The sequence below is a fragment of the Topomyia yanbarensis genome, chromosome 2 (assembly GCF_030247195.1).
Source record: "Topomyia yanbarensis strain Yona2022 chromosome 2, ASM3024719v1, whole genome shotgun sequence".
In the NCBI taxonomy this organism is placed as follows: Eukaryota; Metazoa; Arthropoda; class Insecta; order Diptera; family Culicidae; genus Topomyia; species Topomyia yanbarensis.
Window position 1 is genome coordinate 292,321,963 of NC_080671.1, and position 22,036 is coordinate 292,343,998.

General features: G+C 36.6%; 1 protein-coding gene across 1 annotated transcript in view; it reads left to right on the plus strand.

The window, feature by feature from the left end:
* The window catches only part of LOC131683273 (uncharacterized), a 625,702-nt gene that overhangs the window by 391,085 nt on the left and 212,581 nt on the right, over positions 1-22,036 (plus strand). The gene's annotated exons all lie outside the window — the stretch shown is intronic.

Sequence of the window (22,036 nt, forward strand, 5' to 3'; positions counted from 1 at the left end):
TGCCCGTTGAATTCCTTAAAATTTCATTGGCGGCCGGAATGTTCAATACTCACCTCTAATTCTCCAATACGAACCTGAAATGAAAATGAAATTTTATGTTTTGTATATACTTGTAAATACTTACCTAGATTTAAGAATAAGTGAACTAATCCTAAAATATTATATACAAAATGCAATGTAAAATACTTACCGTACGATTCGCACAGTCAGCCCACTGTGCAAACCCTAAGCAGAAATGGATTCTGCAAACCATAACATAGCTGTCAAACAGCCGCAGCATAAACACACATAGAAAAATGTACACAAACAACATACAATAAATACAGATAGTAAAAAGCAATCGCTGGTGTCGGTCATACAAATCTTACGAGTTATTTCGCGAAATCCTAAGTCCCGTAAATCGATCAAGTCGCTCGCGGTCTCAAAGTGGAAGTGCAGTGTACACAACAGGAAGAAAGTCCTGATCGAGCAGGTGAAAATAACGGCAAAGTTTTCTAAAAGATCCAGAAAGTAAGAAGAGTGGTGAAGTGCGTGAACAGTGATTACTTATCGTACCGAAACTAGCTTTATGTGCATTTTTAAGCTGAAAAGAAGCATGTTTTAAAATCTTTGGGTGAATGCTGCTGTTAGAATATAGATATCCTTATCATTTAATTATATTTAGGGGAGTCTGGGGTAAGTTGGCGAAATCTTTTTTTCTCCTTTTGTATTAGACATAGGGCGCTGTTTATAGTCCTGCACTTCAAGTACTGCGTAATACATTCTCCCATGTACTTATGTTACATTACATTCTGTTTCGTTCACGTTAAGCGTTAGGTTTTTGAGCATATTAGCGTGAAGAGCCCTTGGTAGTCGTATTAGGGAGGGTGCCTCACTATTTCATTAATTACTCGGAATATAATTGATGCAATGTGCATTAGAGTGACAGGAAAAAAATGACCCCTATCGGCCCACCCCTGATTCGATTCCTAGTCCCACCAGGAGTACTTGCTCCAAATTTGAAGCAAATCGGACAAGTCTAGCTACCGGACCAACGTGCCTGAAGTTTGTATGGGATTTTTCGACAATTTACATGGAGAAACCCAACAAACTCGCACTTTCGCCGCTAGGTGGCACTGTATGCATAGTATTATCACTGTAAGTGAAAATAAGAAAGATTCAATTGCCTACCATTTTGTCGAAGGCTGCTAGTGAATCGGGCTTTGTTAAAAGAAGTTATTAAAGTTTTAACGAAGTGGTGTCTGAGTCAGTTTTGCATGGGGCCTAGCAGTGCATGGTTGTGTATCAGTACTTGATTCACACGAACTAAACATTTTTGTGAGATAATGGTTAGGTTTAGGTCAATAGTATGTTCAGAAGATTTATAGTAAGTAATACGCGTCATGTTTTGGTTAGAAAAATTTAGTTCCACATTTTACCGCATAGGGGGCGCCAACACTAACTTTTCAACGGAAAGAGATAGAGATTTGGTGTCTTCTACAAAGTTGTAGAACAAGCATTTTTAAATAATTCTTCCGAACATTTCAATACTTTATCTCACTTCTATGAAAAGTTAGTGCTGGCGCCCTCTATGCGGTCACAGGTAGAACTAAAAGTTTCTAACCAAAGTATAACTCGTATTATGTACTACAATTCTTCTGAACATACTGTTCAGCTAAATCTAACCATTATCTCACAAAAATGTATAGTTGGCGGGATTCGAGTACCGATACACAACCATGCACTGATAGGCCCCATGCAAAACTGACTCAGACATCACTTCGTTAAAAGTTTAATAACTCCTTTTAACAAAGTCCGATTGACTAGCAGTCTTCAACAAAGTTGTACACAATTAAATGACCTTTCTTATTTTCACTTACAATGACAATACTATGCATACAGTGTCACCTAGCGGCGACAATGCGAGTTAGTGTGTTTTTTCCATGTTAACTGTCGAAAAATCCCATACAAACTTCAGGCACGTTGGTCCGGTAGCTAGACTTGTCCGATTTGCTTCAAATTTGGAGCAAGTACTCCTGGTGGGATTAGGAATCGACTCAGGGGTGGGCCGATTGAGTTTTCAAAAATTCATCATTTTTCTGGGCACTCTAATGTGCATGCATTGGCACCAGTATCTTTGCTTTCTAATGCGTTGAAGAAAGATGGCTAACGCTGCTCTAACCACCGGCTTCAGATGGTTAGGGCGAAAATAGGCTCATTATCCTAGATGAAGTTTTTAAATTTCAGCATTTTTGTTATTTAGAGCTAGTTCAACGATATTCCACGAATGACTAGATTTTTCGATAGCGCGCGAAAAGAACTTTCAGAGGCCGTATATACTACGTACGTAACCACAAACAAAATTTGTTCTTTTTTGTTTGTTTACTTCGGAATTTCACCTGAAGAATCTCGAAAATTTTCTTTTACACGAACTTCTTAAATTAAAAAATAAAATATGATAAGTCAAACCATCGCCAGCAGACACTGGTCTCCCCTACTATAAATTAGAAGTCAATAATTAAACAACCAAAGCACTAGAGAAATACTCCTTAGCTTGGGTAATTTGCGTTCTGATGGAGTCCAAAATATAAACCATCTGAATTCGCTTGTTGAAGAAGCTAGAAGAAAAAAAAAGCTTTTGTTTTTTATTCGCCCAGGTGCCCAACACTGTCTCTAGGCGGCCTACTTATTTTAAGGCTTGAAAAATCCATTGCTTTCATGAATTATCAACATTATTTTCGTTTTTCTCATCACGAAACCCACATACAAAAGTTTTTTCAAGCCAAACAAAAAATTGGTCACTAGAGGGTTAAATGTAGGTAAATTTCAAAAAGTTTCGCAAACTTTGCGAAACAGGCAAAAAAATCGCAAAATTTCTGCGGAATTTGCGATTTCAAACGAAATTTTCCTAAATGTTTCACTTCGCAAAGTTTGCAAAAAATTTCGTTCCGACAATTTGCGAAAAAAAAAATTTCGCCCACCCTTAATATGTACAATAAGGTGTAAGCCAATGGGCAAGACAAATTTATTGTAATTTAATTTCAAAATGGATTTTAGGTACAGCGCAATCGTACTTTAAATACGCAAAATATTTTACGTACAACCAATATATACTTTAATTACTTTATGTATTTGCACAATGACATTATTTACATTAAGTAGCCTATTAAATACAATACAAGTATTATAATAATCTTTCATCAATTACTTTAATTACTTGATGTAATATTTGATACGAAATATTATTCAATGACATCAATAGAGCAGTGTATTGTTTTTTGCAATAATTTTTTATCAGTGAAGATGAGTGCGCTGTCGAAAGAAACTAAATTTTGATGTGCATTATTCGTATACCTTCCGTCAATTGCACTTATTAATATGTGCAAAGTTTCACGGTCAATATTTCGAGCCTATTTGTCTCTTCGTCTCGAAGAGCGTAGAATGTTGTGTCTTCTAATTTGTCCATATGTAACCTATTCTGTCATCGAATTCGAGTCATACTAGAAGCGGTTTAATTGACTGTTGATATTACATAATATGCTAGCATTATTGCCATTTACTTGCGAATATTTCTCTCACTAAAATTCTTCCACCTCCCCTTGTTCTTATAACATCCAATAATCCAAGATATTCTAGTCTATATCGATAGTTGCTATAAAAACAATAAAAAACTACTATTAGTTATTTGCCAGCTCTGCACTTTTTTCCTGAACTAGTTTGAGACTAAAGGTTCATAAAAAGTGAATAATTTACTGATTTTCTTTATTTATTTACTTTTATTAGTATGAACCTGGGACGGGACATGCGAAGACGGTCTTCTTTTTCCCTCCCGATATTCATGTTGTTTTGCAGGGAAAAATCCACTTGCAAAATAATTTCAAGCAAATACCGATGATAGTGTTGTGCCGATGCGGCATAGATTTCTGCCGATGAGGTACTGATTTGTGCCGAAAATAATAGAGCTCAAACATGACATGAATTTTGTTATCGTTTGTCTGAACTGTGTAAAACAACATTAACCATAACTTTTGAGCAGAATAATAAAATTGCACGTGCCTTCGGTACATTTTGCATATTTGTTTGTGTGCATCTACATGCATCTAAGCAACATGTAAAATATGTTTTCTAAAAACACCTTGTTTATAGCCAGGATATTACGATACTACCCAGACACTGTCCATTCCAAGAAAATGAAAATCGTCAAGAAAGGTCCGGTTCGCAATGACAGGCCATTGCCGGTTCGCGGTGACAGTTACTTTTTTTCACTTTGCACGTCCCGTCCCAGGTATGAACACACAAGCACCAACCAGTCATGAAAACATCCAAAACAATGAGAAGGCCATGCCAGCCGAGAGCTACAGACCCAGCACCGACCCGCAACATTAACAAATTAGTATACACTCAAGTTTTTTTTACGCGGTTTTTTTTTGCGCGGTATTTTTTTACGCGGTTTTTTTTACGCGGATTTTGAAATTCACGCGGTTTTCATTTACGCGGATTTTGAAATTTACGCGGTTTTCATTTACGCGGATTTTGAAATTTACGCGGTTTTCATTTACGCGGTTTTTGAAATTTACGCGGTTTTCATTTACGCGGATTTTGGAATTTACGCGGTATCCATCAATGAGGTTCCCTTTATCGCGGATTCTTAAATTTAAGTGGTCTTCATTTACGCGGATTTTGAAATTTACGCGGTTTTCATTTACGCGAATTTTGAAATTTACGCGGTTTTCATTTACGCGGATTTTGAAATTTACGCGGTTTTCATTTACGCGGATTTTGAAATTTACGCGGTTTTCATTTACGCGGATTTTGAAATTTACGCGCTTTTCATTTACGCGGTTTTCATTTACGCGGCTCGTATCCCCCGCGTAAAAAAAACCTGAGTGTACTACCGCGATATCCATAACAGTCTTACAAGTACGGACAATCTATAGCAATTGGGTCTGTACTGCTTATTAAGGCAGCATAAACCAATATAGAAAATGAGTTACTTTACTCCCCCCCCCCCTTCCTCATCGCTTTTCTCTCACCGTAATCGACCAATATAATTATAGATTGAAAAAGGTACTAACATTGGGTTCAACTGTATTGTAGGTTTTTCCTTGGCGTGTAACAGATATCTTATTCACATTGGTATCGTACCTGATTTGCACTACAACGTTCAGTTCGATGCAAAGTTGTTGGTTGTCCAAACCACCGGAAACTAACGTAAAAAGATTGCTCTTCCCGCAAACCATCCGTGAAATCGATCACTAGAATGGTGAATACGCTTTCCACGCTTTGAAGTGAAGTGCTTATCAAGTTGTTAGTCTTAAAGGACCGAAAAACATTCTCTACATGGTGAATACTCTTTCCACGTTTTGAAGTGAAGTGTTTATCAAGTTATTAGATTGAGAGGACCGAAAACATGGTGAGTATGTGTCCCTACATGGTGAATACGCTTGCCACGCGTTGAAATAAAGAGTTTATCAAGTTGAAAGCATCAGTGGAGATCCTGCCCCTTGCTTAACAGATAGTAATCGGCGTTCATCGATTCCGATGAAGGATTAGTGCCAGTGCTACGACTGACCAGGCTGGCGAACTGCTAACATTTATTTCGGCTGGCACCTAAGACAACACAGTCACAGCCAGCGGTGAGCCCAGCTGCCGAGCGCGCTATAGCCGTTCAGTGTCTGAATGAGTGCTGTGTGTTACCGTGTGAGGTATGACACACGCAAGCGAATTAGGGTACAGTCATTTCGTAGCACTCATGTACAGAAACCGAAGGCGATGTGCAATAATGTGCTCAGTGGGTGAAGTCAGGTGCTTCGGGAATGTTACGAGTTCGAGATGTTGTGACAGCCGCATATCTGAACTGTTTTGCTATCCATAACCGTGATGTCATAACATTTTTCTCCCGACAGCTGGGAAGAAATGTATTGGGCAATATAGAAAGAGGAAGTATGCCAAAATAGAGTGGGGTAACGGTCAGCTATTATTTATTGTTTGTTGGCGATGCACAATTTGATTGTTTAAGGGGACTGAAAATAATCTAAGATTATTTTCTTAACCGGTATGTGTCGAACAAAAAACTCCTTCAACAGGCCGACGAGGGTACCCGGGTACCCACAAATGCTCATAACTATGGCTTTCTTTAACCGATTTGGACATTTTTAGATGTTTTGGATTGAGGAACTCGTCCACTTTTTGATTCAGTAAAATTGAGCCGGATGAATGGACCTGGTTCTTGGTAATCCGAATTTTCCGGAGTAATGTTCCAGTACTAGGGTATGTTCTAGCTATACTCTTCAAATTGTATCGGAAGTCTGCTATTTATTGTTAGGAGACCATATGGAAATTTGACCTCGGAATGGCGACTTACGGTCCCACGGGAACCTGCTCCGGAATGTCGATTCCAGGGTCAAGCCACCAAATTGTTCCAAAACCACGAGATACAGTATACTGAAGCAATTCTATGAATTTTGATACCCATATTGCCAGCATTCCATTGAAATTCACAAATAGTATCCCAGAACTGGAACATGCTTCCGGGGGGAGAGGGCGTCAATTTTGGGCAATTTTTGCGTTTTGTAATTTATGAATAGTCTCCAAGTCGTGTGAATTTGAGGAATGATTTAATTTTTCATCTACTTTGTTCACTGATGTGTAATGTTGATGTAATCTTTTCGCATTATTTTGTATAAATTTCAGTGAAGGGTTTCTATTTATGTTTCTATCGTATGATTGCTCTGTTACTTATATTGAGATGAGAGTTAAGGTTCAAGTTACCTTTTTTGAGCATGTGTTAGATTTGAACGCTGGGTAGTATGGGTAGGAAAAATTGTGATCGGCTTTGCCACCGGATTATCCATTTAAACCTTTTCAAAACTCTAAAAGAAGAATATCAGCCGATTTATTAGATCACAACGAATCAAATCATACAAAATAGCTGCTGGAAAAACTATCGGTTTCGCTAAATGATGCTTTTGAAAAAGCGGCTGTGTCACACTACCATACCGTACTAAGGTACGCAACACATGTGCGCAATGAAAAAACCACAGCCACTGCAACTTTCAATGAAATAGGAGGAAAACACAATTTGTTCCGAAGTGCCATCTGGCGGGCAGATAATCCCCATTCCATAGCACACAAACACGCTCCACAACAAATACCTACTAAGTATGAATTTTTATGGCGCTTGTTATTGATATTGAAATGATACATTATAATGTAGGGGAACTGTGGGTAAGACGGACAGGTTGGCTAAGACGGACACATGGGTATTTTAGGCATATAACATATAAAGTTAAATTGAATTATATGAGTACTCTCTCTTCATGGATATCCTTGAATTATGAAGCACTCAGTAGGCCTTGAATATTGTTAAAAGCGAAAAATGTAAGTAAACATTGATAATCAGTAGTGCATCTTCGTGCGGATGTAATTTTTACGTCTCTGATTTTAAGGTTTATCGAGGAAAAAATCAATTTTTAGCGGATTTTTTCTTTTATTTCGATAATGTAACTCTTAAATGACACCTTCGTGGAAAATAACAGGTAAGTTCTTATACGAGTAAATAAGTGCAAGTGTTTAAAAAATATGTGTACTGGTGGGGCAAGACGGCCAGTCTTGATTAATTCTATTGATTCATCCTTATATGAATGTCTCGCGTGTAGAAACGAAATTCTAGCAGTCAAACGTGGAGAACCATCCAATTAGCTGAAGTCTCACATGTAGTAGACCGCAAGATGTACGTTAATGTGACCGAGGCTGAATACGGAATTCCTAGGACCTGGAAAAGACTTTGTGCAGGTCCCATATTCTGGCTATGTGTAATCGAGGAACTAATATTACCAATTGCGTATTTAATATGTAACTTTCCAGTTTTGTATAAATGATTTGTCTGATCATTGGAAGTGATTGTATAGCTCTCTTTATGACAACGGAAAAGACGATATTAGAAAATACATCATTTGCATCAACTTTAAATTGAACCCCAAAACGTTATTTTTCACCTCGAATTGAACATATATATTAAGAAGAACCACAAACTATCCAAAACATCCGTTAGAAACAGTAAATTTTAATATTTTGTATTGTGATCATCTTTTCGGCGACATGCTCGTCTTACCCCCACCATATGTCCGTTTCACACGCAGTCTGGAAGAAGTTCAGATATTTTTTTGTTTTCTATTTCTTTCAAAAAAGATACTTGTTGATTTTTGTAACATAATCCCTCTGGGCACTCAAAAGCCAACATATGGAGCTACAACATAGAGTATTTCATGTTGACAAAAACATGCTTTCACTATGTTTTATTTGAGTATAACCTTAACATGTCCGTCTTACCCCCAGTTCCCCTACAAAAGTTTTGATCAATTCGCTTCACGCAAAGTTCTAAAACAAATCGCAAAATGTTTTTTTTTTCACGCTGAAACCCTTACTTCTTAATCTAATGGCGATTTCGCTTGAACCCGAAACTGAGTCAGATTCTAACCCCAACCGCTGTCAGTTCATACATTTTGACGGCAGCTGGGGTTAGAAACTGACTCAGTTTCGCTTCAAACGAAAACCACATAAGCAACTCCAGGCTTTTTTATCGTTAGGTGAAATCAATTTCTTTAATTGTCGCAGTTCAGGTCCGGTACCTCAATTGTTATTTATAGCTGCGATCTCCCACTTCCTCAGCTCTATTTGAGGGCACTCGATGAGAACCCGCAGAATTCATGCTAACTCCTCGGCTTTTTCATTCCCTGCAACTCCACAATTTCCTGGAACCCAGTATAGATTGACATGATTTTTCTCCGCCAATTGTCGGAGTGCAAGGATGTACTCCCATATTAGTTTTGAGCGACATGTAGGAGCCCTTAGGGCATTTAGTGCTGCTTGACTATCTGAGTAAATGCAGATATTTGAATACTGGTATCTTCTCTTGACAATTTGGGTACCATTGCCACAAAGATAAAAAATCATTGACAAAAGACGTTGATCCCATCTTTAGAGATACAAAAATATTATTGCGTTGAGACCAGCAATGAAAAACGTGTTTAATCCACCTAACAGTGTGATGAGACATTTCTTATAACTCTTATCACTCTTCGGATATTATATCGTTTGAGAACATTTAGAACTTGATGCTTCGCGATGTTTTTGATAACACATACTACATGGGATAGTGGCAGGACTCAGAGAATCGCTCAAATCAGCATAGGACAATATCAGTGCTAGAAATCTCCAACCAAATCAATGGGAAAGCGAAAAAATGGCCCATAAAATAGACATACTAACGAATTATTGTTAATGCTCTGTTAATAAAATATCTATATTGTGGTGGGAAAACTGAATTTTCCTAAAGGGGTTATATATTGTACTGAGCCAAAAAAATCGAAATTTTTTTTTGAATCGATTTGAAGTTTATACTTTACTCAAATTTCCAACGGGACTGAGAACTAAGAAATCAATGCTTTTTCTTGAAAAGGGCGATACTAGCAGTGATACAAGCCGTGTGGTGTCCGGCGGGCTGAAATCTTTTTGCACTATTTCAACCAAGAATAGAACCTCTGGGAACTGCTCCCATGTCGTAAGAGGCGACTAACAACATGCTAGGAGTTCCTAGGCCGACGTTTTGCTCCGTACCGAAGACTTAATCTGGACGGACCTTAAGGTTTTCCATATTACCCTCTTTCCAGTCTGTATTTAGTGAATCACTGACATATACTCACCTTTTCTGATTCGCCTTTCTTGATTGTGTACCAACGTTTTAAGTTTCTTCTGGCGGTTGTATATTAGCCGTAAATGACGAAATCTAATTCTACACTAAGTAACAGAATATATTAATATACCGGCACTTCCACGCCAAGGTTTAACTTCCAAAGCTTTGGTTTAAAAACCGTTTTTAAAAAATGGAAACTTTCATGTAGGAAATTTATTGAATTGGCCTAAGATGGAGCTGTCGAATTTCACAAAAAGCTTTTTATGTTGCAAGTGATCTGTAGTTGTGTTAAATTAGGTATTTTTCTATTATATTTGGAACCGTCTACTGACAAATCTACATTTACGAATACCTCCAAAAGTGACTCCTTGAGGTCTCATGAAGGCCTGACACTAGCTTTATGATACTTTTGCTTTTCTAAACAGTAATAAAAATCTCAACATTCAAGAACTTCACTTTGTCAGAAAATGTAGGGCCATCGGAAGCTAAAACTTCGTAAAATCGCACTCCTGGTCCTTTTTTCAGTGCAGTACTCTACGTCACTCGTTCAAATTTGCACCGCTCTTATGGTAGTCGGTATTTGCTAGTATTACTGTTCTCCAATCCATTCTGGTAGTCAAACGGTGGGATAGCAAAATTCTTACAAGTTTCCTATCTCATGCCTCCACGCGAGTCTAAGTCTATTGATGATATTTGGTCCTTAGACCGCAGAATGAGAGGGTGCGAACAGAATGAGAGGGTGCGAACAGATCTAGTCGAGAAAACATTGCCGTAAAAATGAATAGTTGATCGGAAATTAGCCCCAATACGACTAATCTGACTAGTATCTATGAAGACGGGTCAATACGTATTGAAAATTCGCCGCGTCTGTTTTTATGAACCTAATTTAAAGCTCCGTTATTGCTAACAAGCCCGTGCATCAGGTTAACAATCCTTTATATTTCCCTTCAGTGTTCGGTATTATCGCTCGTATACTTGTATTCCACAAACAATCCGATATGGAAAATAAGAAATATTTTCCTTGATTTATAACATCTCTCGCTATTTTTGCCTGTATAATGTGTTATCACTCGGTAGTTTTCAAGCCAATAAATATATCGTAGAGAAGAAGTAGCGAATTCTGTCCAAATACTGTTGCAATAAATAGTGATCCGGCCCATTACGCGGATAAGATTAGCTTTTCTAGGCAATACTCCCACGGTCGGCCGTGTGGAGTTCAAATTGATTTTGTTTAGGGAACATAGTATACTCTCGGTAGCCGGCTGCCCAGAGTTTAAAAATAACCAAAAACTAAACAAGATCATCTCTTTTTCGAGTGATCGTGCACTCGAAGACTAACTAAACAACTACCTAATAAAAAATGCTTTACAGGTCGCATCGTTTGCTTGGAGCGAATCCTAGACCTGATACCCTTCCAAACCACCAACTCCGCGACACCTATGGAAGAGTCTGATGAATCGTCGTCCTTCCGTTAAGTAGGTGGAGCATCAACACTTCCCGTCTACCTTATCCTTTATCCTTCCCCGTGAACGATGGAGATGGGGGCGGCCGGCAATGATGGCTATCATGCTGTTGAGGTTTTAATATGGGTCGGATTGGTATGAATTCCTACTTACCACTTCCTAAGCAACTCTTATTAGATAATCAGCAGTCAAACATGATGAAGTCAGTGTGCAATCCGCCAAAATCATCGTCACAACGCAACGCAACGCAACGCAACGCAAAAAGGGCGATACTAGCAGTGATACCATTCAAAGAAAATCAACAGTGAATATTTCCAGACTTGGTTTTATTTCCTATTTAAGAACTATTGTGTTTTTTTACATCCTAGATTGCATGATACAGTGATCGAAACCCAAAACTTCATAAAGTATTTGAAATTATTAAATTAAAATTTGTTTTTGCTATTGAAATTGACAAAATGATAGTATCGCCCCTTTGGCGATTGTTTACTTTTTCGGTCCCACCTATCAGCATTGAAGTATCGCCCTTACGTTTTTTTACAATAACTACCGTTCTACACCACCGATTTCGTCCATGTTTTTTTCAATAGAGATCATTGTTACTATTTACAGCTGGTATCAGCTTGATAATCCTAAAAAACATACAAAAATAACTGTTTCGCCTCTAAACTGCTAGCAAAAAAAGTATGGCCCTGTTTGTTTGCATGGAGCGTGGAGGGCAAAACTTTAAATTAACAAACAAAAATACAGTTTCGCCCGTTGTATTTTTGGCTGTAGTTTAAGAAAGCAATATCGTAGAATCAAAATTTTTAGGTTAATTTGTTGCGTTTCAAAGCCCTCATTCGCATGTATGAAAAAAGCCCTATGTTTACATTTGTAAGTATCGCCCTTTTCACAAAAAAGCGTTGAAATGAAATCGCAGCTCCTGATATCAAGCTACTTCTGAAGTGCATGCGTGCATAGTTCCAAATTTTACTTCGACATCGACTTTTTCTAAAGGTGACTTCCCAGTAGTATCCTGGATTTGAATTATTATCGCTAATCCTAATGCCAAAGAACAAATAAAAACCTCACGAAAACGAACCGTTTGGGAAAATCATCATCATTACTGGAATTTTCATTTTCACGAAACTTTTCGATAACTTTCCGTCACTTGCGTTAATGCACTGGGTGCACAGTGCTCTGAAAATCTAGCGAAATCGTGTTAGGGCACCAGCGGGTCTGTAAAGAATACTAAAAATTAATTTCTATTCCATAATTTTCAGTTCAGCAATTCGAGAGATCGTGCTCACCGCAAGCCATGAAAAATAGACTACGTTGTGAAGCGATGGTCACTATTTATTAAAAAATCACGGTTAAATAAAAAATTAAACTATTAAAAAATTTCAAATAGTTTATAATTTTCACAAACTTATTAGGAAAAATTGTTTAATAAGCTTTCGTAATATTGTGTAGGAAAAAAGCTGAACATTTCAGTATTTTCTCTATCTGCAACATATAAACCCTTAACTATACCAATAAATTGGTATACGAATTGAAACTACCTAAAAATTGTTGTACTTCGATGCGATAAAAAATCTCCAAAAAAGAAATGTACCTATTAATTTGAAACACAGCGAATAATACATACAATAAAGACCCATTTTTATCAGTCTCATGGTGTATTTTAGGCTGACAAAATGGGGACATTGACTAAATCGGGACATTTTTTTTTCTTTATAATAAACTGAAGCTGTTAAAATATTCTTCTCGTCCCTTGATGTAGTCTGATAACTATTTCTGATTATGATGAACTTTTTATTTTCGCATATTTCGCATATCTTCATGATAATGAAAACATGCTCAAGAAAGGATTTACTCGAATTCAGTCTTGTTCGCCTGCTAGATAAAATCGGGGTTTCAATGTGTTATAATAGATATTCAGCATTCGAAGAAGTTTCTTTTGAACGAGTGTAGAACGACTTTGTTTCTACTTACTTGAAATCATCGGCGTAGCCAGAAATTCGGTTTGGTGAAAATCGATCATACTGTCCAAACGGCATAATTCCGAAACCGTGATTTTTGAATATGAATAAAATTCACCATAAATACTTCTTGGACGATATACCGTCGAAATTATTTTATCAAATGATGCGCTGTTTAACGTTTGTAAAACTCATCGAAGGTACTAAACCTCCGAAATTGGCGGTTTCAAAATGATGCTATCTTGACCTTAAATTACTGTTTTTGAACATTTGACCTATACATATAATTGGTCATACAACAAAAATCAAATGCTCATCAAAATCGATCAGAACCTGCTACAGTCGAATGGAAATCGTCATTTTTCATAAATTTCTCTCTACATTCGGAAAGTGTTATCCTCGTTATTAATCATATTACGTTTTCGTCTCAATTCTACGCATTCCCAAAATATAAACCTGTTTTAATCCACCTAGTGGTGCAATTGTGCTTGTCTCATTTGTCCAGACTACGATTCCATGGCTGGTTATGTTCAATACAATGGTGGAAAGGAATATTACATGTTCAGTACGATATGCACATACGTACAATGGATCGACAGCCACGATCTTGAAATACTATGTGATACTGAAACATCGCTTGAAACCAGCGGCGGATCATGGAGAAAGATCCGGGAGGTCCAGGTCCTGCCGAAAATTAAATTTTAAAATAGTTTTAATTTTAAAGTAGCAACCCCTCACTGCATACTCCGTCCGGGCCGGTATGATTGACGATTTTTGGAGTGATTGCATAACCTTTCTATATGAGAAAGGCAAAAATGTACCAAAGTCCAAAGAAGTCAATTTTTGTCAAACATCTCAATGTTTCATACATTTTAAAGTCATTTGTCATCAAAAATACAAATTTGATGATACTATGTTGCGTTTCGGCTTCGCCTCATCAGAAACCGACACTAACACATTGTCGGAATAGATTAGCGCCGGCTTGACGCAAATCCCTTAAAACTAAATCACACTATGTGTTTCAATCAAACGACTGATCAAACGTGATGTCCCGTTCGAGCAGAAGTTGCTATATTTCACCCTAAGGAGGAAAATTTGGTAAAAACCAAAATTTCTCACTAGGGTGAAAATTTGTTGGTAAAAACCAGTCTTTGTACAGGAGGGCACAAATCCTTATTTCATACTATGTTGCGTTTCGGCTTCGCCTCATCAGAAACCGACACTAACACATTGTCGGAATAGATTAGCGCCGGCTTGACGCAAATCCCTTAAAACTAAAACACACTATGTGTTTCAATCAAACGACTGATCAAACGTGATGTCCCGTTCGAGCAGAAGTTCTGTTTATGCCGATGAGACACAAGTGAAACCGAAACTTGTCTTGGCTTAGCAGGCCTATGCGAAAGCACTATGCCATATTTCACCCTAAGGAGGAAAATTTGGTAAAAACCAAAATTTCTCACTAGGGTGAAAATTTGTTGGTAAAAACCAGTCTTTGTACAGGAGGGCACAAATCCTTATTTCATACTATGTTGCGTTTCGGCTTCGCCTCATCAGAAACCGACACTAACACATTGTCGGAATAGATTAGCGCCGGCTTGACGCAAATCCCTTAAAACTAAAACACACTATGTGTTTCAATCAAACGACTGATCAAACGTGATGTCCCGTTCGAGCAGAAGTTCTGTTTATGCCGATGAGACACAAGTGAAGCCGAAACTTGTCTTGGCTTAGCAGGCCTATGCGAAAGCACTATGCTATATTTCACCCTAAGGAGGAAAATTTGGTAATCTATTCCGACAATGTGTTAGTGTCGGTTTCTGATGAGGCGAAGCCGAAACGCAACATAGTATGAAATAAGGATTTGTGCCCTCCTGTACAAAGACTGGTTTTTACCAACAAATTTTCACCCTAGTGAGAAATTTTGGTTTTTACCAAATTTTCCTCCTTAGGGTGAAATATAGCATAGTGCTTTCGCATAGGCCTGCTAAGCCAAGACAAGTTTCGGCTTCACTTGTGTCTCATCGGCATAAACAGAACTTCTGCTCGAACGGGACATCACGTTTGATCAGTCGTTTGATTGAAACACATAGTGTGTTTTAGTTTTAAGGGATTTGCGTCAAGCCGGCGCTAATCTATTCCGACAATGTGTTAGTGTCGGTTTCTGATGAGGCGAAGCCGAAACGCAACATAGTATGAAATAAGGATTTGTGCCCTCCTGTACAAAGACTGGTTTTTACCAACAAATTTTCACCCTAGTGAGAAATTTTGGTTTTTACCAAATTTTCCTCCTTAGGGTGAAATATAGCATAGTGCTTTCGCATAGGCCTGCTAAGCCAAGACAAGTTTCGGCTTCACTTGTGTCTCATCGGCATAAACAGAACTTCTGCTCGAACGGGACATCACGTTTGATCAGTCGTTTGATTGAAACACATAGTGTGTTTTAGTTTTAAGGGATTTGCGTCAAGCCGGCGCTAATCTATTCCGACAATGTGTTAGTGTCGGTTTCTGATGAGGCGAAGCCGAAACGCAACATAGTATGAAATAAGGATTTGTGCCCTCCTGTACAAACACTGGTTTTTACCAACAAATTTTCACCCTAGTGAAAAATTTTGGTTTTTACCAAATTTTCCTCCTTAGGGTGAAATATAGCATAGTACAAATTTGATTTTGAAAATTTTTCATTTCAGTTTATATGGGAATTTGCTGTGTGATTGCACTCTTCAACTCGTAACTCCGGAACCGGAAGTCCAATCAATAAAAAATTCAATTGCAGCCGATGGGAAGGTTGTACCTTTCATTTGAGACTAACTTTGTGCAAATCGATCCAGCCATCTCTGATTAACAGAGGTCATATTTTTTTCACATACACACATACACACATACATACACACACTGAGAACTGAGTCGATTGGCATATGACACTCGGCCTTCTCGGTCGGGATTAGATTGACGAATTTTAGAGTGAATGAGAAAGGCGAAAACATTTTTAGCAAATGTTGAAAGTTATGCATTTTTTTGGTGAGCAGTTCTATGTTTCATAGACATTAAATCAATTGTAACTTCGCTTCCTATTAAATAAAGACCCTTATTACAGTACATTGCTACAAAAACGAGCTCAATTTGAAAATAAATCTGAGGATTATGATTGATTACAGAACTCTGGAATTTTCTATTGGAATGTTTTCAGGCAGGAATTTGATATTGATGCTATTAGACAACTGTGAAATCAAGACCAATAGATCAGTTACATATCAGGACCGCATTCCGACAATTTATCAAAAGTCCTCATGATGTTTACAACAACAGGTTTTCAATCTGCGGATCAGATAATTGTTATTGTAATATTGAATTAAATCAGTTTGCATCAATAAATTTTCAACTCCAATCCAATATTTTTTTTTGGTGTGGTGGGGGGGGACTGTATGGTGTTAAACCCCAAAACATTCTCTTGGCTACGCCGTTGCTTAGAGTTATTTATTTCGCTTTTCATTTTCCGAAAGGTTTCAGATCGATCCGATGGTCATAAGTTTGAAAAATTGCAGTCAGAAAGTTCACACAAATGAACATTTTTGCACTGATAAGTTATCAAGTTCCTTCCAGACAACTTGGAAGTGTTCGGTGATTATTTCTAGCGGTTGTAGATAGAAAAATGAAATACAAAATTCGATTTATCGAAATAATGTTTGGCTTAATTCAATGGATTATTACTATATTGAACAATAAATAGGCGACAAAGAGTAATCAACAAACAACAAGCTATAACTTTTAAAGTATTCAAAATAGATATTTAAAGTGTTTAGTAAAGTTATTCGCAAAAGTAAGAGCTACAAATTTGCTGAAGGCATCATTTCGATATAATCACTTCCAAGAAAATTTGTGAAAATATCTCACTCATAGGGGGATTAATCAACAAAAGCACAATACCAAAAGAAGGGGCATATTACCTTCATTAAATTCTCCGAGAATACTATTGACCTAAAATAAGCCGTTTTGGCGTTAATAATAAATTACATGTTTTTGGTCATATTTCTGGCAATGGGAAATGATAAAAATCTTTCGTCCGCATTTAATGTTAAATATCTCTTTTGATAATAGTCCGATTTCAACAATATATAGCTTGTTCGAAAGGTATTCGTTAAAGCTGTCTAAAAACATATAAATTGTTAATCTATATTGTCAATTCCGGCAGATAATTTAAAAAACTGCAAAAACGCCATTTTTACGCATTCAAACATTCATATCTTGGAAACTAAACATCAGAATCAAAAACAAATTAATAGCGTTCATACTGTTTTTTAGTTCTTTCATTTAAAATTGGTTTGGATAAGATCGGTTCAGCCATTGCTGAGAAACACGAATGAGAATTTGTCCGTTACATACACACAGACATTGTCCCAAATCGTCGAGCTGAGTCGATTGGTATATAAGATCCGGCCTCCGGGCCTCGGAAAAAATCTTGAAAGTTTGAGCGAATTCTATACATTTCTTTTATAAGAAATGTAAAACGTGTTTCTAATAGATACAATCTCACAATTTCATGCATATCGATATCTGGAGAAGATTGAAATTCATTTCAGTACTAGAATATTATTTTCTTATTATTCAAAATATGATAAAATCATGAGAGATCACGGAGTGTTCATTTTAAACGCAAGATGTTTTTTGTAATCCAAAAATGTTACGTAACTTTTTACATTTGTTATAAAAGAAATGTATAGAATTCGCTCAAACTTTCAAGATTTTTTCCGAGGCCCGGAGGGCCGAGTCTTATATACCAATCGACTCAGCTCGACGATTTGTGATAATGTCTGTGTGTGTGTATGTAACGGACAAATTCTCATTCGTGTTTCTCAGCAATGGCTGAACCGATCTTATCCAAAACGATTTTAAATGAAAGAACTAAAAAACAGTATGAACGCTATTAATTTGTTTTAAATTCTGATGTTCAGTTTCCAAGATATGAATGTTTGAATGCGTAAAAATGGCGTTTTTTTCAGTTTTTTTTAATTATCTGCCGAAATTGACAATATAGATTAACAATTTATATGTTTTTAGACACGAACGAATACCTTTCGAACAAGCTATAGCTTGTTGAAATCGGACTATTATCAAAAGAGATATTTAACATTAAATGCGGACAAAAGATTTTTATCATTTCCCATTGCCAGAAATATGACCAAAAACATGTAATCTATTATTAACGCCAAAACGGCTTATTTTAGGTCAATAGTATCTTCGGAGAATTTAATGAAGGTAATATGCCCCTTCTTTTGGTATTGTGCTTTTGCTGATTAATCCCCCTATGAGCGAGATATTTTCACAAATTTTCTTGGAAGTGATTATATCGAAATGATGTCTTCAGCAAATTTGTAGCTCTTACTTTTGCGAATAACTTTACTAAACACTTTAAATATCTATTTTGAATACTTTAAAAGTTATAGCTTGTTGTTTGTTGATTACTCTTTGTCGCCTATTTATTGTTCAATATAGTAATAATCCATTGAAATAAGCTAAACATTATTTCGTTAAAACGAATTTTGTATTTCATTTTACTATCTACAACCGCTAGAAATAATCACCGAACACTTCCAAGTTGTCTGGAAGGAACTTGATATCTTATCAGTACAAAAATGTTCATTTGTGCGAACCTTCTGACTGCAATTTTTCTAACTTATGACCATCGGATCGATCTGAAACATATCGGAAAATGAAAAGCGAAATAAATAACTCTAAGCAACGGCGTAGCCAAGAGAATGTTTTGGGGTTTAACACCATACAGTCCCCCCCCCCCCCCGCCACACCCAAAAAAAAATTGGATTGAAGTTGAAAATTTATTGATGCAGACTGATTCAAATCAATATTACAATAACAATTATCTGATCCGTAGATTGATAACCTGATGTTGTAAACATCATGAGGACTTTTGATAAATTGTCGGAATGCGGTCCTGATATGTAACTGATCTATTGGTCTTGATTTCACAATTGTCTAATAGCATCAATATCAAATTCCTGCCTGAAAACATTCCAATAGAAAATTCCAGAGTTCTGTAATCAATCATAATCCTCAGATTTATTTTCAAATTGAGCTCGTTTTTTTAGAAATGTACTGTAATAAGGGTCTTTATTTAATAGGAAGCGAAGTTACAATTGATTTAATGTCTATGAAACATAGAACTGCTCACCAAAAATGCATAACTTTCAACATTTGCTAAAAATGTTTTCGCCTTTCTCATTCACTCTAAAATTCGTCAATCTAATCCCGACCCGAAGAGCCGAGTATCATATGCCAATCGAATGAGATCGTCGAGATCGGAAAATGTCTGTGTGTGTATGTATGTGTGTGTATGTGTATATGTGGAAAAAAATGTGACCTCTGTTTCTCAGAGATGGCTGGATCGATTTGCACAAAGTTAGTCTCAAATGAAAGGTACAACCTTCCCATCGGCTGCAATTGAATTTTTTATTGATTGGACTTCCGGTTACGGTTACGGAGTTACGAGTTGAAGAGTGCAATCACACAGCAAATTCCCATATAAACTGAAATGAAAAATTTTCAAAATCAAATTTGTATTTTTGATGACAAATGACTTTAAAATGCATGAAACATTGAGATGTTTGACAAAAATTGACTTTTTTGGACTTTGGTACATTTTTGCCTTTCTCATATAGAAAGGTTATGCAATCACTCTAAAAATCGACAATCATACCGGCCCGGAGGGAATATGCAGTGAGGGGTTGCTACTTTAAAATTAAAACTAGTTTAAAATTTCTTAACAAGTTGAAAATTTTCGGCAGGACCTGGACCTCCCGGATCTTTCTCCATGATCCGCCGCTGGTTTCAAGCGATGTTTCAGTATCACATAGTATTTCAAGATCGTGGCTGTCGATCCATTGTACGTATGTGCATATCATACTGAACATGTAATATTCCTTTCCACCATTGTATTGAACATAACCAGCCATGGAATCGTAGTCTGGACAAATAAGACAAGCACAATTGCACCACTAGGTGGATTAAGACAGGTTTTTTGGGGAATGCGTCGAGTTGAGACGAAAACGTAATATGATTAATAACGAGGATAACACTTTCCGAATGTAGAGAGAAATTTATGAAAAATGACGATTTCCATTCGACTGTAGCAGATTCTGATCGATTTTGATGAGCATTTGATTTTTGTTGTATGACCAATTATATGTATAGGTCAAATGTTCAAAAACAGTAATTTAAGGTCAAGATAGCATCATTTTGAAACCGCCAATTTCGGAGGTTTAGTATCTTCGATGAGTTTTACAAACGTTAAACAGCGCATCATTTGATAAAAAAATTTTGACGAGGAAACCGTCCAAGAAGTATTTATGGTCAATTTTTTCAGGTTTATATTCATGACTACAATAAAGTCTCAACAAAATCGCTAAAGACACGAACTCTGTTACTATTTTCTGAAAAATCAATTCTGCATAATATTCAAACTTTAAAAATTACGGTTTCGGAATTATGCCGTTTGGACAGTATGATCGATTTTCACCAAACCGAATTTCTGGCTACGCCGCTGATTTCAAGTAAGAAGAAACAAAGTCGTTCTACACTCGTTCACAAGAAACTTTTTCGAATGCTGAATATCTATTATAATACATTGAAACCCCGATTTTATCAACCAAATATGAACATATGTTTGATGGGCTCTAGCAGAGAAACAAGACTGAATTCGAGTAAATCCTTTCTTGAGCATGTTTTCATTATCATGAAGATGGAAATATGCAAAAATAAAAAGTTCATCATAATCAGAAATAGTTATCAGACTACATCAAGGGACGGAAAGAATATTTTAACAGCTTCAGTTTATTATAAAGAAAAAAAATTGCACGATTTAGTCAATGTCCCCATTTTGTCAGCCTAAAATACACCATGAGATTGTTAAAAATGGGTCTTTATTGTATGTATTATTCGCTCTGTTTCACATTAATAGGTACGTTTTATTTTTGGAGATTTTTTTATTGCATCGAACTACAACAATTTTTAGGTAGTTTTCAAGGGGTTATTTTATAGACTTCTTCCAAAATTTGGCGAACCTATTTAAATTCGTATACCAATTAATTGGTATACTTAAGGGTTTATATGTTGCAGATAGAGAAAATACTGAAATTTTCAGCTTTTTCCCTATACAATATTACGAAAGCTTATTAAACAATTTTTCCTAAAAAGTTTGTGAAAATTATAAACTATTTGAATTTTTTTAATAGTTTAATTTTTTATTTAACCGTGATTTTTTAATAAATAGTGACCATCGCTTCACAACGTAGTCTATTTTTCATGGCTTGCGGTGAGCACGATCTCTCGAATTGCTGAACTGAAAATTATGGAATAGAAATTAATTTTTAGTATTCTTTACAGATTTAACTCGCCGCGCAGATGGCTCTGAATTAGACCCGCTGGTGCCCTAAGACGATTTCGCTAGATTTTCAGAGCACTGTTCACCCAGTGCATTAACGCAAGTGACGGAAGGTTATCCAAAAGATTCGTGAAAATAAAAATTCCAGTAATGATGATGATTTTCCCAAACGGTTCGTTTTCGAGAGGTTTATTTGTTCTTTGGCATTAGGATTAGCATTCAACTCAAGGATACTACTGGGAAGTCACCCTTGGAAAAAGTCTTCAGAGATCACTTCAGAGATAGCGTGATATCAGAAGCTGCGATTTCATTTCAACGCTTTTTTGTGAAAAGGTCGATACTTACAAATGTAAACATAAGGCTTTTTTCATACATGCGAATGAGGGCTTTGAAACGCAACAAATTAACCTAAAAATTTTGATTCTACGATATTGCTTTCTTAAACTACAGCAAAAAATACAACGGGCGAAACTGTATTTTTGTTTGTTTATTTAAAGTTTCGCCCTCCACGCTCCATGCAAACAAACAGGGCGATGCTTTT